We start from the raw sequence: 19762 nt of genomic DNA, 5'->3' as shown, positions 1-19762 counted from the left end.
GCTCCCCTGTTCGTGCTCTCTCTCTCTCTTTCAAATAATTAAATAAAATCTTAAAAAAAAAAAAAACTCAAAAAATAAGAAAATGGATTCAAAGTATAGAAAATCATTGAACATAGGTTCTGAAAGACCATGAATTGTGTGAGAATATTGCATGTAAAGGATTTAGAGTGGGGTCTAAGAACACAAGAAGGCAAGGAGGTGTCTTAGACTCAGGAGCTCAGTACAACCCTGCAGCATCTGCCCCCCGCCAGATATAGGGCGTCTTATGAACAATAACACAGAATAGAAGACTTCAATACTAATCAGATTTGCTCTTTTCACTCTGTCCATGCCCCTCCCTCTTTGACAGGGAAAAAAAAAAAAAAAGAACCCCTCCTTAGAGATGAAATTACAGGCCAGCTCTCTCCCTGCATCGACCTCATACACCTTTCTATTCCTCTGCTGTCTCAGTGAGCTTCGTGGGAAGGAGCCCCAGGGTCTGGCCTGGAGACTCCCCGGCAGATTCTGGCCTGCCCCTTAGAGTCGCGAGTCCGCTCTGTTCATTCCTTTCCTGCCAACCCCAAAAGTGGCGTATCGTGACCTCCGTGATTTGGTGCCTGACGCACCTCCCCGCCCCTCTGCCTGAGTGAGCATCTCTCCTCAACCAGCAAACTCCTCATTCATCCAGATCCATCTCAATGGAATTCTTGCCTCACTTTCGGTACTTTGGGGGATCAAAGAGGAGTAAGTTCCCATTCTCAAGGCATCCATGAGGCATGTCACCTGCTGCCTGTGTGGAGGTGTGGATGTTAGCAGTGTCAAAATCCCTTTGCTTTGTCCCCATTTCTTTGTAGGTCTTGTCTCACTGATCTTCTTTCCAAATACGTGTGAGAGGGACAGACACTTCTATTTTTTTTAAAGTGAAGTTGGCCCGTGATCATAGCTCATTACACAAATTCAAACAATACAGAAAGCTCATTACACAAATTCAAACAATACAGAAATATATTGAATTCAAATTCCAAGTGTTCCTTCCCATCTCTTAATCTCACTCTACTTCCCCCAGGTCATCTCTCTCTGGATGTCTTTTTAAATCGAAGTCTAACACAGTGTTACGTTCCTTTACATAGTGGACCTGGGTGTGGTGTCATAAACACATTGGTTTTTTGTTTGTGTGTTGGTTGCTTGTCATATAGCAGAATCATGTTATCTAAATGCATTGTTCTGGGAGTTTGTTTTCTGTTTTTGTTTTTATTTATTTACTTATTTGACATTGTAGTGTACCTTGGCAACTTTTGGTCGCACACAGCACCAAGTGTCAAATGATATATTGTACTTTATTTCAGAAGCCCCTTGTTAATGGATATCTAGCTCTTTGGAACGTTTGGCCACTTCATACAAAGTTGCAAAAGACATCCTCCAGCAGGCATCTTGGGGAACGTCTACATTCTACAGGGCACATTTCTGAAAGTGGTCTGCGTTCCCACCACAAATCCCCTCACCCTTGCCAAAAACAGTGCGTGTTATCAGCTTTTCAAAACACTAGAGTGGGCTTGAGAGCAGGCAACTCAATGGCTCTGTTTGAGACTGAAAGTCAAATCCTTTGGGTTTAGGGTTGGGGTGTGTGTGTGTGTGTGTGTGTTTATAAAAACTTCAGATCCATAATTTCTGTGCAACCGTAGCTGTTTTCCTTTTGGCGTCTGGTGGTATCTCCTGCCCTTCAGATCGAGAGCAGCTCTTGGAAGCCGGCCGGCCAAGGTTATCACGAGGGGCTCTGTTGAGTCTGTGCCCTGGTGACGCAAGCCGCGCCTGGGGGACCTTCCCGCGGCAGGAGCAGGTGTGCGGGGCGCATGGCAGCGCCATCAGCGGAGGTCACTGCAGAGGGCAGAGCCCCTGAACTGGTGCAAACAGTTTCGGTGGCGGCAGCCTGGCTCTCCGCACCAGCCTGGCTATTTAGTCTGGGACGATGAGCAGGGCACGTGCAGACACGGCGGCGGCCTTTCGCATTCCTCCAGGCGAGCTCATTTATCAGGACCCGGGCTGATTAAGTGTAAAGGGACGGGTGTCAGGGGCCAGGTGACACGGTGCGTGCTGCCTTTCACCTCCAAGGAGTGAGGGTCAAGTGTCAGCCCTGGACACTCTCCAAGTGCCTTCTCAGGAGGGTTGAGGCGCCTCCTTGTTCGGGAACAGGGATCTTTTGTTCACACACACACACATGCACAGAACCTCAGTTATCCTTCAGCGTCTGTACGGCAAGCCCTGCGTGCAGATGCTAGGGTGCCGAGCCGCCGGCGGAGATGCTGCGTCGCGCACATGCCCATAGGGAAATGCACACGCGACCTGCGTCGCCACGCCTGGTGGGATGCGCGCAGGTCCCGGTGGGGTCCATTGCCCAGGGGAGGCCACCGCACGCTCTGCAAGGGAAGAACAGCCGCATGGATTATTCAGCTCCGTAGAAGTACTCAACTTACGCTTTTGGGTATTTTTTTCCCTCCCAAAGGTGTTTTTGCTTATATAACAAAAAAGGGCACAATCTTATAGTGTCTTGCTTCACTGTGTGTCTCCTGCAATAAGGGCTATGAAAAATGTACATGCAAGAGGTGGGATTATAGAGTAAGAAGGCTTTCCTTTTTTTTTTTTTTCTTTCAAAAAATGGTTTACAAATTCAAAATGTATCATTTTTCTGGGGAAAAAAGATATGTGTGTTTGTTCTGAGTTCTGCCCTCCATGAAAGAAGTTAGGGCATGTGAAGAAGGTGTTTCTTTAAGAACCCAATATCCCTTTATGTCCACACTAGCTACTTAAACGGGACCCATGATCACTTTTTATAAAAGTAGATTGAGTTGCACAACTGTAGGAAAGGGGAACCCTGCTGTCAACGGCTGTCATGTTAATCGACTTGAGGGCACTGCCGCTCCCATTATGGACTTACAGGGCACTTTGAAAAGGTAACAAAAATCGGCAAGTGTCTCCTGAAAAATAACATGTATTATACATGTTAACGTACATGTATTGTTTTTCCTTTATTGAAGTATAATTGACATATAATAAATACACAGATCTTGAAGAGTACAGTTAGATGAGCATATACGTGTATTTTTTTTTAAACATGGGAACATACTTTATGAACTTTCCTGCAATTTGCTTTCTTTTCTTTTTATAGACTTTATTTTTTTAATTTTTTTAAAGACCTTTTATTAATTTATTTGACAGACAGAGATCACAAGCAGGCAGAGAGGCAGGCAGAGAGAGAGAGAGGAGAAAGCAGGCTCCCCTGCTGAGCGGAGAGCCCGATGCGGGGCTCGATCCCAGGACCCTGGGATCATGACCCTAGCTGAAGGCAGAGGCTTTAACCCACTGAGCCACCCAGGCTTCCCATAGGCTTTATTTTTTAGAGCAGTTTCGGTTCACTGCCGAATGGAGAGGAAAGTATAGAGTTTTCCCACAGACTCCTGGCTCTGGATGCATGCATCCTTCCTCCCCCTGAAGGATGAACACAACCTCCCACCCCATGATTGCCTTGCAATTGATGAATCTATGTCGACACATTATCACCCAAAACCCACTGCAAATTTTTTCTAAGTGTACACAGATTGTACGCCATTTTTTCAGGTACATTGCCACACTGAACATAAGTGGTATAGAGGAAAGCTTCTGCAACGTTTCTCCCCAGACATTAAGTAGATTGGAGAAACAGAGAAGTAGAATGGGCAGCCCAAAGGAGTGGGGGCATTGGAGGTATTACTTACTGTTGTAATTGTGCTGCCTTTGGTTGTTTGGTTTGATTTTTCCCTAAGACAAATGCACCAAACACTGTTCTGAATTTGTGGGAAGATCCTTTTTATCCTCCCACCTCTGCCGAAAACCTAAGTAAGGAAATGTTTCTAAACATTTGTTTCAACTAAACAAATGTTTCAAGTTGGTTCCAAGGAGCCAGGTAGGAGAAACAATCATCCAGAAGCAAGGAAGTCTTCCAGGCTCAGACCTTATAAGGTTTCCAGCAGCCCTCCCCCAAGTCACATTGTCTTCATTGCTCTCTCTCCTTGACCCCCTATTACCCCCTATTACCCCCATACTCTCTGCCCTGTTGCCTGTGATCTTTTCAAAACACAAATCCATCACGCAATTCCTCTGCTTGCTAATAGGACGAGATCCAATGGACTCTGTTGCTTACAAGATGAAATACTAATTTCCTGACAAATAGGCATTTGGGTTTCTGTTACACCTCCTGGTGTCCCTTTAGCCACCGCAGAGCTGAACCATCGCTCAGCAAGGCCGGCCACCTCTCCATGCAGAGTCCTCTGTGCGTTTTCATCCCTGGAGAGCTAACTCCTCTTCTGCCCCCTCCCTGGAGCCTTCCTCAATCGCTCAGGCAGAGCAAGTTTGCTGCCCTTTCTCCAACCTCAACATCGCTGTATTCCTCCCTCTGACCAGAACACCCCACATTCTCTCTTATTGCTTTTGTGCATAAGCCAATCTCTTCATTAGACTGCAAGTTTGCAATGGCAGGCATCGCTCTTTTCTTATTTTTGTAACCCCACCATCTAGATATCTGCGCAGGCAGGAGTTCAACAAACGTGTTAAATAAAGGAATAAATGGTAGTATTGCGGAGTTAAGGAAACTGGAGAATGTCGATTAAATTGGAAAAAAAAAAAAAAAAAAAAGAAGCCCAGCTGTAGGTTTGGTGATTGTGTTAACAACTATAAATAAAATTCTTCTTATGTGAGATGTACCTGGGGCTGTAAACATATGTATTCCCGAAGCCATTCCCGGAAACTGCGATTTGGGATGTCTGTCGTTAAGCTCAGGCCCCTGGACGCTCCTCACTTGTCCAAGGTGGTTCTCGTGACTGTAATATACACACACGGGAAATTCCGAATGGGAACAGCTCGTTGAGCTGTTAGGGCGGATGGTGTAAACTGACTCTCCCGAGGAAGAGCTTACACTTACTGCGGGCTTGCCAGAGGCCAGCCTGGTGCTTGAGTGGCCCTAATCATTTTCAACCGCTTGCCCCACCAGCCGTAGGGGCTCGATCTTCTCCCAAGGATGCTTGCCATGTGAGTGAATTCAGAACAAAGTTCTGAATTCAGTTAACTAACTGAATCCCATTCTCTTTGCATAACATGAATATCTAATGTTCTCCTTTCTTGTTGTACAACATGGCTGCAGAAATTCAAGTCCATGGCTAGCAATGGTCATGTTGACTATCCTCTCCAGAACGCCACACTCCCAGCACACCCTCAAAAGAAAAGCCCTGAATTAGAACGCAATCATCTCCTTGGGGAGCGATAGCCCACGGCTGTTCAGAAGCTCTGGTCTGAGGCCCACTTCTGGCTGCCCCTCACCTGTTCTATCTTGCAGGAAGTGATCACCATGCCCTGTCAAAGCTGAGATGTGGCAAATATTCATTTGCATTGGTTTGTCAATCTATTTCAGACCCAATCCTGGAGACAGGTTTTGAGGGAGGGGAGGAGTCAAGTCAATGGCAGACCTGACAAGTGAAGTCATGAGGCTGGAGTGAGAGGGGTTGGCCATACCTGGTACCCAAGGGCAGAAAGGGATGATGGACAAGGCATTTCACTTCAACCTCCTGACAAGAGTCTGGAGTCTTATTTACAGGAATAGTGCAGTGATTAAAGACAAGAATTCTTGGTCTCTGGATGTTAACAGCTACTTTCGAGCAGCACAAGAAATTGATTTTCAACTCCACAACTCCCTTCCACCGTAGAGACGTGGAATCCCGCAAGCCAACAGGGGCTGTGGCCATTGCCCTTGCTCAGCCCCTGGAGCTGAGCGACAAGGAAACGACAAGGTTTCCTCTAATCAGAGCTGCAGCACCAAGAACGGCGCTCAGACAGTGGAGCCTAGTCTCCTGGAGCCTGCTGGATGGGCCCCCAGACACCGACCTACCACGGGTGTCTCTTGAAACAGCCACAATGCGTCCAGAGCGTCTGCTGCATTTCTTCCTAATTCTTGCTTAACAACACTGGTGGGTTTTCATCTTAGAGTTGCTTTTCTGTGAAACCTAGAGGCGTTTTCGTTTTTTGGCACAAGTGAAGGCATTATATTCACCCCCTTAAATTTCACATTGTTTGATTGCGTCACTCTCTATCATTTATTGAGATGACTGTTAAAAATCTAATTTTGTTGTCATATGTATTTTCTGAGCCTTTCCATTCAATTTCTCCAAAAAATCCCATAAGCCTGTTTCCTTTAACCAGGTAGTTGATAATATTTGTGACTGTACAGACGTAGTATATAAAAACAAGAAATCTATAGCATTATCAAAATAATATTATTGATGATATCATACAAGTGTATATTACACCACTGAGAAAGTGATAGTATTGCTACTAATCAGATCATGCTGAACACAGAGCCATTGGTCCCTCCAGTAGACATGTGTGTCAAGTTGCTTCCCTTCCTCTGTCTATTCACTGTGTCACCTTACAGAACTAGAATACATCTCCTCTATCCTTTTCTTAAAATTGAAAACATTTTGCTCCTCTCCAGGCTTCTCATGCTTTTCCCATCACTGTCCTCCTTTAAATGTTATCAAGAATAAATTAACAATCTATTCTGCATGTTTTCCTCTTGCTTTATCCATCTACGTCTTCATAATCAATTATTTGAGGATTATTTGATGACAATCAATTATGAGTTTAATCTGAATAAAAATGTCAGAAGAGGGGCGCCTGGGTGGCTCAGTGGGTTAAAGCCTCTGCCTTTGGCTCAGGTCATGATCTCAGGGTCCTGGGATCGAGCCCCGCATCGGGCTCTCTGCTCAGCAGGGAGCCTGCTTTCCTCCCTCTCTCTCTGCCTGCCTCTCTGCCTACTTGTGATCTCTGTCTGTCAAATAAATAAATAAATAAATCTTTTTTAAAAAATGTCAGAACAGCCCATGTTGTGTCCGTGATTTTTGGAAGCCCAAGCTTATTTTCTATTTGGTTTTTCCTAATATAACTACCAGAAATTACAGGAAGCTTGTTTTTTATCTTGAGCCCAACTTAGAACAAAATTTCCTCATATCTGAATTCACAGAAGTGCTAATTCACAGTCAACACTATTGGTTTCTTGGGTATTAATAGCAACAAACGTGTTCAAATAATTTTATTACTTGAAATGTCTACCATATATCAATTGTTTTCCACATATTTAGGGAGCAGAGAATCTGAAAAGTTATGTTGTTCTTCACAGGGCCCCGTAAGATATTTAAGTCCATGATACACCACAAAATTATTTGTCAATAAAACACATACAACATTATGCATATGAAATATCAGGTCATGTGCACAAGTACTCATGAAAATGGTATCTTATTTTTATTTTTTAAAAAATATTTTATTTATTTATTTGACAGAGAGAGACACAGCGAGAGAAGGAACACAAGCAGGAAGAGTGGGAGAGGGAGAAGCAGGCTTCCTGCTGAGCAGGGAGCCCAATGTGGGACTCAATCCCAGGACCCCAGGATCAGGACCTGAGCCGAAGGCAGATGCTTAACAACTGAGACACCCAGGGGCCCGAAAAACCGTATTTTATCAAGCATGACCAACTATTTACAAACTTTTCTGTGACAATTAATTTGCTGCTGATTTCACTGGGCTAGGGCTAATTTGTAGGAAAATTGGAGCATACACGGTACCCATTTTTCTTTAAAAATATTTAAGGGAATTCCATGGAAAAAACCCTAAAATTCTTTTTACATAAAGTCCATATTTTATAAAGATGTTTGAGGCATTCTGGACAACATTATTGAATTTAGATATTATAACCTGTTAGATAACTATCATCTTTCCCAGTATCCAAATAAGAAAATCGATGAACCAGGTTGTTAAATAATGTGTTCCAATCTGATATCCAGGCTGATTCCCACGACACCATCGCACACCTCCCATTTCTTCTCCACTGAGATCATTTGTAACCAGACAGAACTATGCTCCCTAACCTGGATGGACAGCCACCTGATGAAGAGCTCTCGGGCAGGCTGCTGGGGTTTCAATGTCAATCCTGCCACTTAGCACCTGGATGATCTTGTAGAATCACCTTAATCCAAGTCTCCTAACGAGTGCAGAGTCATAAAACAATAGCGACTATGGCCAGGATCATGGAAACAACTCAGTGAGGTGAGCTTGATAAAGGATATCGGGAAATGCCTGGCAGAAAATTAGCCTCCGGGGTCAGCTCTAACAACTGAGTTGCTGCTACTTTCTGCTACAATACAATGCAATCCTTATTTCTCGCTTGTACTTTTTAATCTGTCTTGTTTATAACTTAAAACACACATCTCAGTATACAACCGATCTCATCCTCGCTGGCTGTCAAAATTTGCAAGATACGTGGATGCATTTTTTCAGCTCTGATCCCGTCCTCTGCAGCAGTATCTCTGAGTCCCAGGGAGCAGTTAGCAGGTGCAAAGAGAAGCTAAGAAACCCAAGTCATGCCAGATGCTGTGCTTTTGCAAGACTAACGTTTCCAGGTGTCCCGAGGGAGAGATTCGGCATCCCTATCAATCCTCCCTTTATGCCCAGTTTGCGTCTCCATGAGAACTACATCGTCCTTGGCCACCTTCTGTGGCTGCTGCCTATAATATTAGTCTCACCATGAAACAGGTTTGTCATTATTTGAATATGGTAGATCTTTTCAGCATGGAACTGTAACACGGACCTTCATCCACCCCTTTCCACACCTATAAACAATGCTGCCAAGAAATTTCAGAGTGAGTTCACGTCAACCCTGATTTCCTAGAGTCCCACTCCGGGATCTCTTATTTCTGAATTCTGCCTACAAACACTTCATTCGTTAATGTTGACACCCTCCAACATACGATTTTCTTTCTTACCTCGACAAATATTTCCCGTTAGGCAGGACTACCTTCAGCCCCCTTTCCAAATTAGTGTGGAATATTTCTCTACCCTAAATGGAACCAATAGCCCCAGGAGAGAAAAAGGAATTCTCATCTTTGAAAGTATACGATCTTTGGATAGGTGAGACGGAACACAGCTACAAGTGCATTCTATATATTTCCCAAGAGATCACTTAATTTTCTCACTCACTGGTCTACTCGTTCATTCGTCAATCAGTACGACTCTGCCGGAAGGAAGAGAGGACGTAGTTTTGAAGAAAACAAGCAGGCAGGAATACGGAGCTCAAAAGCAGTTCCTGGTAAAATACACTATCTGAGGACGTGAATTCAAGCCATGGGTTGCAGAGAGGATGGGACGTCTTGAGTCTCCCGCGGCTCTCCCTACTTCTCTTGCATTTCTGGTGGGGTGCACTTGCCCATAAAATGGAAAAGCTGAAAATTTACATCTTTTCAACACAGCCCAAAGGTGTCATGGACATTAGAAGCCATAAAATCACAGATTCTGAAAGTTGGAAAGACCTTGAGGGTGATCTAGTTAATGTACAGACACGGCATGCTCTTCAGTGGGATCCAAGTGTTTCTCATATTCTTTCTGGGAATCTTTTTTTTTTTTTTTTTAAGATTTTATTTATTCATCTGAGAGAGAGAGGGAGAGCAGAGAGAGAGACAGAGCACATGAGAGCACAGAGAGGGAGAAGCAGGCTGCCCGCTGAGCAGACAGTCTGATGCGGGGCTCAATCCCAGGAACCTAAGATCATGACCTGAGCCAAAGGCAGACATTTAACGACTAAGCCACCCAGGTGCCCCTGAGAATTCTTTAGAATATGAGCTTGTCGTTTTGTGTGCGGCTACATGTTTCTCTCATCTTTAAAGACTAATTTATCCTATTTAATCTGAGTTTCTTTTTTTTTTTTTTTTTTTTTTTCACGTAAATGTTGTTGTGTGAGGGGACGGACACTGCAGCTGAGGGCAATGCTTCCTGTTAAACCGCACCAACCTTTCTCTTTTAAGAGCATCAAGGGAGGCCTTTCCTCATAAAACACACCATGGTTTTTGACAATTGGTCGGACACAGTGGCCGCCATAACTGGAGAGTTAGCTAGTACGTGGGAAGTCACCAAACAGTGTGCCTGGACATTTGCAGAGGGGACGGCAACCAAGAGACAGGTGCCCATCTGTAGAGGACTGAAACGCCAAAGAAGAGCCAGTCAACAGCCAATTGACAAAACTCATTCCCAGTCTTTACTTAAATCGAAACCAGTTGTGCCTCACTGAGAAAAATAGCCAATTATTTGGTTCTTTACAAAAGTAGACAGAAGAGCCTTCAGGCCACATTGTGATGTTCTTGTCTGAAGGGGGTACCCTATGGAAATCATAAATCAACAAATTTCATGGTGAAAAATATCTGATTTCATGCCTACTTACATTTCTACAAATGTTGTATTGAAACTATGAAGTCTGTGCTATGGCGGGGACACCCAGAGGCTCGCTCCCCTTAAAATTCTCCCATATTTTGTTGGTTTTCCACATGATCTTGTGAGCTTCCTGAATCACAGCTATGGAAAATGCTGGTTAAACATTTTCTAGGCATGTTCAACTTTATAGCATAGGCTTGACTATTTTAAAATCAAGTTCCACCCTGCTCACTTTGTGACCCTGTGACATGGGACCAAATGGGCTGCTCCTTAGTCTCCTCTTAAAGAAGACATTCTGTAGCCCAAGCCCTCCCAGGACCTGATGTACACTGGAAGTGATCCTGTTAAAGGGGTTTCACCTCCTTCAGCAAAATTTCTTTAGGTCAAGGGCTCTTGAGTTCCTTCCCTTCTAAATTGAGAGGCTCCATGAGATTTGTTTCACCCCGCGATGAATGTCCACAACATTCTGGTCTATTTCTTCCACCCCTTGGTATCCACTAATTTCTTCATGATTCTCCTGACACTGTTTGTCTCCCAGAGAAATGCACGGCACCTTTCCCGCTAAATTTGGAGGTCTCGGGCCACTCTGGTGGTGAACCAACTCCATTCCTTCTGCACTGTTGGTAGGAACATTTTGTTCCACTACGAACATCACAGCTAGGAATCGGGGAGCAATCTTTCCTTTTACCACCTATCCTAGTACCAACACAACAAGGGAGAGCCTTCTGCTCCCATCCCATCTCTACATCTGGTGGAGACCAGCCCTTTTTACAGGAAAGGACTGGAAGTCAATCCAAGTTTCCTGTGTCCTGAAAGGTTGAATTGTCCCTCCTCTGAAGTGCTCAGTCCATCATTGGACCTCTCGATCTCTCTGCAGGGGGAAAGTCTCCCTTGCAGGAATGCTGCTAAACAGATTCGGAGATGGCTGTATCCCTCCGGCCTCTTAGCGCTGGCCCTAGGGAGAAACACACGGGTCTTCCCCATCAGATGAGCTTGTGGGGCAATACTGCAGATTAGCTCCAGGGGTGGCCAAGAATGGGCCCAAAGACAGAGGGTCACAACAGAGAGAACGCTAACTGGCTCCCCACAAGTCTTCATAGGCATGGATGATGATTTTTGAATAAAAAACTTGAATGTCCTTCTAGGTCATCTTGATTAGTTGGGGTATGTCTTCCAACGTGCCACAGATCCTGCTCTTTCCTACTGTTTATACCTTTTCCTTACCTGGCATGACTTACTCACTTGCATTCTTCTGCTTCCTGAAGGCATGCGATTTCCAGCTCTGAGACCCTGTGAATTTGCATCCCAAATGCCCACTAAGGAAAGAGCTCCGACATTTGGCAACTCTACTGTATTTAATATACGTTAATGGATTGAATTCACAAAGGAATGTCTTTTATTTTTTAGGCTATTCATACACACAAATACAGATAATTAGGAAATAAAATGTCTTCATGTTCTGTGGTTAGCAAGAGCCAGAAGAAAAATACAATCCAATTCTCATGTTATTTCTGATGCTACCTAGAGATCCAGCAGAAAAAAGCCAAACCACTCTAGTGTGGGAAGGATTCTGAGTTAAGAACCTAAAACAGATTTTCTAATAGCACAGAGCCAAGAACCTCTTCATAGGTCCTGCGCATAAGAGCGGTGCACAGGGGGCGAGGTCGCCGGAGAACCGTTCTAATGGGCGCAGCTAGGAACGCCTCCGCGCTGATAGCGCCCCGCGCTCCGTGGGAGCCGCTGAAGGACAGTGTCCTCGCACCTGGGAGGGTGGGGTTCTATGCGGTATAGGAAGCAGCTTCACGGGGTTGAACGCACATCAGTGGTGGTGACAGCAATTCTGGGTATCCTACCTGTTTGTTCTGACCTCCCTTTAGCACCTGGTGGTGGGAGGCTGGGACCAGCCAAGAAATAAAGCTCTCGGGACTGGTAGTGCCTTAGGAAGAGCCCTAAAGAAGGAGAAGGAGAAGGAGAAGGAGAAGGAGAAGGAGAAGGAGAAGAAAGAAGAAGAAGAAGAAGAAGAAGAAGAAGAAGAAGAAGAAGAAGAAGAAGAAGAAGAAGGAGTTCCAAGAAGATGGATAGGGTTCTCTAAGTTTAATTCTTTTGACCAGATACTTGGATAGAACGTAATATGTGTCAGGCACCATTCTAAGTTCTTAAAAATAGCGACCTTAATCATGATAACCACTCTGGGAGGTCGGTGTTATTATTATTATGGCCATTTTCCAGGTGAGGAGATTGAAGATCAGAGACCTAATGTAACTTGCTCCAGGTCACACAGCTCCAGGAAAGGAAGGAATCAATCCCATCTTCGTTTCCCTGCTTACCTAGTGCCCTGCGAGTTTCTCCTAGTGAAGCGCCAGGTCTGCTGGCCAGGAGGGGGGGTTGGTGAACTCAGGAGGGCAGTCTTTCCAGAATGGGACGGGATGACTTTCCCCTCTGCCCGCTCCATTGTTTGGAGAACAATGAGAGAAGAAAGTGAGAAGAATGGGCTTGCTCTGCTCCCCACCCTCCTTTGCCTGACTACCCCCAGCTCCTCCCTGGTCCCTCCCTCCTCCTTGGCTGGGAGTGGAAACACTAGCAACAGGAGTATTTCAGGAGTTCTCCAGGAAGCAAACTGGATTAGGAATGATGAAAACTGGATTCTAGCATTTACTCTGCCTCTAACCAGCTGTGTGACCTTTGGAAAATCAGAACGTCTCTGGACTTAGGATTCTTCATCCGTAAAGAGAAGAGAATAATGCTAAGCTTCTGTAGAGTTCAGATACTCCATGATTCTATGATATAAACAAACCAAATATTTTAGCAAATGTTCCTAAAATGTTGATAAAACAACTTAAATTGACTGTGTTAATTTCAATTCCATGCATTTCAAAAACAGGATCCTCCCTCGTTTTTTTTTTCACTCCTGTTTTTTGTTTATATAAATGTTCTTACTTGTTATCACAGGAGGTAAGGAAGGCTTCATACTGCCGGACCAGGTTTCACTGGATTTTATTATTTTATATTATGTTATATTATTTTATAGCAATCTGAATGTCATAATACGAATCAGAATAGTCCAAAATAGTGCAGAGCCTGTCAAGATTTTCTTGAGGAAATTCACAGGAACTTCCTGTATTTTCACAACCACTTAGCATACGCCAGATGGAGAAAATAATGCACTGCTTCCCAGGGAAGTGGGACATTTAGTAAAGCGGGTTTTCGCACATAAAAATACTATCTTTTCTCTCGGAGCAACCCATGGGTCTCTGAAGGGGAAAATGGTCAGACATCTGCACTGCTTTTGTGGGAGGAGGAAGTCGCTCTCTAAATGGGAGAAGGATTCCTTCCAGCTCAGTTAGGTAGAAGTGCTTCCCTAAGTGTGGAGACTTGAAGAAGAGACAGGCCTCCGGCCCGGCTTACAGAGACGAGGCTTCCAGAAAGAGCAGAGCGAGCGCTCTGAGCACGTCCAGGCCAGATCGGTAGTTTTGGGGCTGCCTTCAAGGCCTGCATCTGAAGCCACTGGCACCTTATAAAAACCCAGGACCCAGACTGCTTAGCCCAGAGAATCCCTGTGGAGTCTGGCCATGACCTTCTGCTGTGGGGGCTGAACTTATTAGCATCTCCCCGCCCTGGACCCAGACTCTGCCTCCCTGGCCAGGCTCCCCTGCACAGCGACCTCCTGAAGGTTGCCAGGCCTCCACATGGGGCCGTGAGGCTTCCCTACAGAGATGCTCTCTCCTCAGCCCAGCACTGAGGTGCCTCTGGTCATCCCCAACTCCATATCTCATCTCAGACCCAGGGATCAGCCGCCGTGTCCCCAGCCTGCCCTGAATGTCATGGTTGTTACTGCTCCAGGTTCTGGGGGGAGGCCTGGGCCTCTGCTAGATGCTTCTGCTCGGGGTCTCTCATGGGGCCGCTGCAGGTGACAGCCGCTCGGACCAGCCCCTGGGGCTGCCCGCCCTTCAGGCTCCTTAGCGGGCTCAGCCTCTGGGGGTTCGCTGTGCCCTGCCGGGTGACCCTGCCTTTCTCCCGTCCTGTCATCCATCTCAGGCCCTCTCGCTTTCCACGTGGTCTTTCATGCAGGGTTTCCAACCCAGCAGCCCAACTTCTAACATGAACTCTTAGGGCTTCCTTAGTGACCCAAACCAGAACTGCTGTGCCGTCCACAGAAGGAGCTACGGGAAGCCAGGCAGCGGGTGCAGGAGGCGGCCCACGGGGAAGGCTGGGAGTGCCGGGGGCGGGGGGTGGGGGGGTTGGTCCACCAGGTCAAGCCTGCTCTGCAGTGCTCCCACAAGACACCTTCGGCTTCCTCCTTCTCCCCCTCCAAGTCATCCCTCTGACCTCTCCCCCTCAGAGTCTGTGCTCAGCTCCCAATTCGGAACTGTAGCGTCACCCTTCCTACTCTCCGCCCCCTGTCCTAGCTTTACCTTCCTCCTTTGGACCATACCCCTTAAACAAAACATCTGTTTCACCTTTTGACCTCATTCTTTTCTTGTTCTGGCCATGATAGGAGGCTGGGGAAACCCCATCTTTGCTGCATTGTGTTGGTTGAAGTCCCCACTGCATCCCCAGTCCTGAGAACAGCACGTGGCAAACGGTGAGATTCCCCAGATAGGTATGGAAAGAGTGAAGCCTGGCTCCCACCTCCCCTTCGCACTCCTGCTTGGTGCTCCTCTGGGGGACTGTGCCCCATTTTTCTAGACGTGAGTAGGCTGGTTCCTGGTTGTCGAGGTTGACAGCTCAGGGGACCCTCCTGGCGTGGCTTTGAAAGACAGGGAGGGGATGGGTTTTAAACATGAGATGCTGGTGGGAAGACATCCCGGGTATGCTTGGTGTCATCCCACGTGGTGCATGAACGGAGGGCAGAGAACAATCTTGCCATGGTGAGCCTTAGCTGGCAGGAACCCAGGATTCAACGGGAAAGATGTCGAACATCAGTCACACTGCCCAGGTCTGGGATTTCCAGACTGCAGAAGTCTATGAAAGCCAGTGTCTCTCCAACAGGACATTAGCATCTCAAACTGTGAGCTTAGGGGATGGACGATGCAAAGGAATGGGCGGCAGCTATTGACCTAGACGTCATGTAGTTGCTCTCCATACAACGCTAATCCTGACCACAAGTGCTCCCAGTCCCCGGATGGGAAAACTGGAGTCACATAACCAAGTCGAGATCCAGAGTGAGATGAAGTGTACACCCCACCCCATCCCATGCCTCTCAGTGTTCCGTATTTTAGGTAATCTTACTGCTTAATGACCTTCTACTTTCTTACATTCGTCAGCAGAGAAACTTGATCCTTAGTGTGTGAAACTGGGGAGAGACCATACAGATGGTTTTTGGATGGAATAATGAAAGAATCTATTATCTCCCAATTCATCTGGGTGCTAAGCTTCAGAAAGTTATTATTTAAAGGTATTAATAGCCTAACGTTATCAGGAAAGCAGAAATTACATTTTCCATAACATTTCACCGCTCCCCGCTTCACCAACTACTCAATTTCTTAGAACTTTTAAATCCCAGGTTCCAGTTTGTGAATGTTGCATTTGGCAAGTAGGGAAATGAGTTCTTTCCTACAATAGTGAGACACCAATATTTTATTCCCTTTGGTTGGCCTGCATTCTTGATCTTTCCAAGGGCATGCCCATGGATTCTTTGAAAAGTGGTGGGTTCCCTGTAACCGAAAGTATTCACCAGAGAGCTGGGGACGATCAGGGGGCCTGCATTCCGTGGAGGTGAAGTGAAGTGACTTCATTGTCACTTCCAGCTTGAAGAATCCACGTTTCTTTCTAAGATCTCCCTTAAGGGCGCAGGATTTGTAAAGGAAGTGATAAATAATTTTGGTAACTGACAGCATAAGATATATAAGGTGGAGTAGTAAAAGGCTAACAGAGTGAGTAGAAGGCAGAGTAAAATGGTTTATATTATCTATTTAAGTAAGAAAAGGCTGTTGAAGACTTCAGACCAAAAGCAATTTTAAGCAGCATAAAGCTATTGAAGAGAAGGGGATATATAATATAAAAGAGATAGCACAAAACATATAATTCGGGTTTGGGCTTATCAGATTTCTGAATCTGTGTCCACCCAGTATGGGAAGACTTTTAAGGCTTGTGATCACGTGTTAAATGTGAAAAGATGTAATGCCTTGGTGAAACTTTCAAAGTATCCATTGAGTTGCTCTTAAGGTGTCATACGACCTGAAGAGAAAGAGATGACGATTTTGACTAATTTTATGTCCTCATTTAGAGAGTGTGAATGGCCAGCAAAATGCCCTGTTGGAAAACTGGATCGTCACAGGCAACATAATGGAATTGAACCCTTCTCTTCTACCACTTAATTAAATTAACTGGTAAGACCGGAAACCATGAAACCGCTATAGAAGACATGAGGGAAAGCTTCTTGATGATTATCCTGGCAAGGATTTTTTGGATATGACCCCAAAAGCACAAGCAACAAAAACAAAAATCAGTAAGTGGGACCCCAAAACTGAAAAGCTTCTCTGCAGCAAAAGAAACAAGCGACAGAACGAAGAGATAAACTGTGGAAATATTTGCCAACCATTATATCTGATAAGGGCTTAAAATCCAAAATACGTAAGAAACGTACACCTCAAAGAACCAAAAAAAAAGACCTCAAAACAAATAATTGGTTAAAAAATGGGCAGAGTACCTAAATAAACAGTTTCCCGAAGAAGATATACACATGGCCAACGGATATATGTAAAGATGCTTAGCATCATGAATGCAAATCAAAACCACAGGGGCTGTCATCTCACCCCTGTTAGAATGGCTAGTACCGAAAAGACACAAGACAGCATCTGGGAGGGCATGTGGCACAGGGAAACTGAGGCACTGTTGGTGGGAATGTGAATTGGTGCAGCCACTACAGAAAACAATACAGAAGGTCCTCAAAAAATTAAAATAGAGTAACCCTATGATCCAGCAATCCCACTTCTGGAGATACACCCAAAGGAGATGAAATCACTGTCTTGAAGTGCTATCTCCACCCCCATGTCATTGCCGCATTATCCACAATAGCCAACATATGGAAACAACTTAAGTGTCCATTGATGAATGAAAGGATATAGAAAGTATGTGTCCACATATACATGTACGCACAGGATGTTAGAAGGGAATTCTGGCATTTGTGACAACATGGATGAATCTTGAGGACATGACGCTAAGTGAAATAAGTCAGACAGAGAAAGACAAATACTCTATGATCTCATTTATATGTGGAATCTAAAAACATCAAACAAACAAAACAAACAAACAAAAAAAAATGATCTCATAGAAGCAAAAAGTAGAATGCTGGCTGCCAGGTGCTGGGAGATGGGAAATGGGGACATGTTGATCAAAGGGGACATACTTCCATTTTTAAGATGAATGAGTTCTGGGGACCTGATACTTAGCATAATGACCATGGTTAACATATATATAACATATACGTGATATACTTGAAAGTTGCTGAGAGTGGATCTTAAATGTTCTCAACACACAAACACACACAATTATAATCATGTGAGGTGTTGGATGTATTAACTAACCCTACCATAGTAAGTGAAAAATATATATATGGTGAAAAATTGTGTGTATATATATATATATATATATATATATATATCATCACATTGTACGCCTTAAACGTAACAGTTTTCTGTCAGTTACACCTTGGCAAAGCTGGAAAAAAGACTGTGACACACCCAAATTGGAGTATTGTTACGTATTTCTTTATTTTTTTTAACAGCTGTGTCAAGGTATCCTTTACACAACATAAAATTCACCTGCTTCAGATCTCCAGTACTATGAGTTTTAGTAAATTTACACATAGATGCAAACTGTTCCCACAATCTTGCTCAGAATATTTCCATCACCGCCCCCCACCTCCCCAAATTCCCTCAGTCCCTCTCAGCTCTCACCTTGGCGCCCTGGCAACCAGCCATCAATTCCTGTCATTATTACAATTGCTCTGTCTCACAAGCCATGGGAGATTTTGTGTGTCTGAGGGTGTATAGGAGAGTAAGAGTAAGAGATACACGCAAAGAGAAAGAGAGCGCAAAAGAATCATGGATGGCTGAAATATGAGGCCACGAAATAATTCTTTTTTTTCAGGATGTGTGCCTGCTAATACTCTGTTTTAAATAGCTTTTACTTTTTCAGTGTTTTCAAATGTTGTAAGAAAGGGATGGGGGGGGGGGCTCATTTTATTTATTTATTTTTTAAGTGTGTATCCTTAGACCTAGTTGTTTTAAGGAGTTTCAAAGTGATTTTGTTTGCCATTAGCATCGAGGCCTCCTTTTTCAAACAAAATCTTAAATGGGACCCCAGTGTACAAAAGAGGAAAATCTAAGCAGCCATCACGGGAGGGAGGAGACCCTGAAGGGCGTTCCCCCGGACCCATGCCCACACCCGCGGGCTTCTGCCCTTCCTTTTCAGCTCCTCCCCTGCTTGCCAGGTGGTACCTCGAGGAATATCATCCAATAAATAGAACCTTCTAAAATGTCCACATTCCTCCTGGATGCAACTTCCTTCTGTTGGGGTCACGTGCTCAGATGGTTCAAAGGGCAGGGTGGGGAGGTGTCCGGGCATCCAGGGCCCCTTTAGAAAACACAAAATCCTCCCTTTTGACAGTGTAGGTAAGGGATGTCCTCACAATCTTTATTCACATATTTGCAGATGACCCCTTGCTTTACTTCCTTAAAGTACTTACCGTATCTGTTATTAGCGGCTTTGATTTAAACTTATTTCCCCAATACACAAATGCTTGACGACCGCCCCTTTGTCACTTCTAGTTACTACTAACATGATAGTTCATCGCTTCTGAATATATATGCTGATCTGATTTTGGTGACATTTTTAACTTCATGGTTAGGAGATTTTTCTCCTCTGGCCGAGTGATGTCCTTTATTTTATTAACTGATTAAATAATGGTCACACGTTCTTGTTTTCTGACAGAAACCCCCCTTGGTCATGGGGAACTCTTCATTTAATGCATTATTAAATTTTATTCCTGATCATTTCTTAACTACTAAGCTTCTGTATCGGTGTTCCTATTCTGTTATTTTTTTCTTTTTTTCAGGTATATGTTATCAGCTTTCAGTATAATTTATGCTCACCTGACTTGGAAAGCTTGGTCACATTTTTTCATGGAACAATTAAAAAGTGTGGGAATCACCTCTTCTGAAAGAACACTTCAGTAAAACTGTCTGGATCTGCATCTGGAGTTATTTTTGGAGATAATTTCTTGGCAAGTTTTTGTTTTGTTTTAGTTTTTTGTTTGTTTTTCCTTTTTCGCAGTATTTTTGACCCCATTGGTGATCTGTTGCTTCATGTTCTATGTGGTGACTTACATTTTTCCAGAAAATTATCATTTCAATAAAATTTTCAGATGTATTTTGTAATAAACTTTGCATTGTGTTCTTTTCTTTTTTAAAAAAATCACCCGTGTCTTTTTTTTTTTTCTATTCCTTATTATGGGTGCTTTGGTGCCTTGTCTTATTTTTTCTCCTTGATTAATGTTGCCCAA

The sequence above is a fragment of the Martes martes genome (genome assembly GCF_963455335.1).
Source record: "Martes martes genome assembly, chromosome: 11".
NCBI classification, from domain to species: domain Eukaryota; kingdom Metazoa; phylum Chordata; class Mammalia; order Carnivora; family Mustelidae; genus Martes; species Martes martes.
This window is presented reverse-complemented; position numbering follows the sequence as displayed.